Raw genomic sequence first — 1,584 nt, 5'->3', positions numbered from 1 at the left:
GGCTAAATATTTAAATTTATAAGGCTATGGGACATTTGTGCTTAAAAATGTTTTATATTGTTAATATTTGGGCTTAAAAGAAGGCTAATAGCTAGATCATAGCCATAAGCACCAAATGCTAGCCAGAAACTGTGATGTTCATATCTTATGATGTAGCAAGACAATAACCTAAGCAGTCTGACAAAGGGCTTAGAGCAGTTTCTTAGTCCATTGAGTCTCGACCCTTTGTAGGTTACAAGACCTTTTTACAGGGGTAGCCTATGACCACCTGCATGACAGATGTTTGTATTAAGATTTATGACAATGACAAAACTGCAGTTGTAAAATAGCAATGTGAAAATTTTGTGTGTGATGAGGGGGGATCACTAAAACATAGGAAACTATATTAAAAGGTCAAAGCTGTTAACCTATTGTGGAATGTTAAAAAACACAAATTAATAACTATCCTTATAAATGGTCAAGTTCATTAATTATAGCCATGCTAAGTGCTACTGATATAATTAAATATAGGGATAAAACTTACTTAGGCCCCAGTTTGTGATTTTAAAATTTAATCATAAAGCAAGAAACAAAGTTAAGTATTCAGATATAACTGGATGCCCTTCAAATACTTTAGAGATCAGCAGATACTGCATTTAAAATGTTTATTAAAAGTTTATTTTATCAGACAGACACTCCCAGATCCTGACAGTGACTCAAGGTCTCCTAAGAAGATGCCACCACCTGGATTTGACAATGCTGACTATTGGGCAAGATGCCCCAATCCAACATCTGCTGCCAGGACCCAGCTCAAACTATGGACAAGCAACAGGACACTGGAGAATAGATCACACTTTTTTTGCCTAGACAAAATAAAGTCTTTCTTACCCATGTTCCTCCACTGAAAAGACTGTCACCTTATGGGCCTGCTGAAGACTGCTATTCTGATATTTCTGCCTTCAAAGCTATTGAGACCTGGGTATGGCTAACTGGGTATGAACTGGTTCCTGGCATTTTTAGTAGATCTGGAAGCTGTTTGGTATACACTCAGGTATAATTTATCCTTCTTGGATCTCTGATAGTACTGATGGCTGGGCTAGCTAGCGATAACTTTGTTAGATTAGCAGTAGGCAACCAGGTTCTTTAAAGCCAGATTGTTAGTTCATTTTATATGTGAAATGAAGCCTTGATATGGGTCTTTAAAAAAGGGTCTGAGGATATAAAAGCTTATAAACTTTGAGGGCGCCAAAAATGATTTGCAATGTAAATGCAAGTTATAAAATGCAAATAAATACCTTAAGATATAAACCATGTTTCATATTGATTTCCTCTTCTATGTTCAGAGTTTAGCATTTAATAGAATTCTGATAAAACTAGCAAAGCAGTGACTACTTATTGCTCAGTCAAATGTGCAAGATTTTGAATTTATTTTGGTTACCAAATAAACATAAACTTAAAGTGCTTCTTATCAGGCCAAAGATATCTCTGTACAATCTATACATGGATCTCAGAATAGAAGAAAAATGCACATGCTTCAAACCCAAATCTGTAGTTTTGGCTAGAAATCAAATATATGAGTCTATTTCTGCTGTTTTACAGATACCC

This window comes from Microtus ochrogaster, linkage group LG9 (genome assembly GCF_000317375.1).
Source record: "Microtus ochrogaster isolate Prairie Vole_2 linkage group LG9, MicOch1.0, whole genome shotgun sequence".
Taxonomy (NCBI): Eukaryota; Metazoa; Chordata; class Mammalia; order Rodentia; family Cricetidae; genus Microtus; species Microtus ochrogaster.
The sequence above is the reverse complement of the archived record's forward strand: the minus strand, read 5'-3'. Positions refer to the sequence as shown.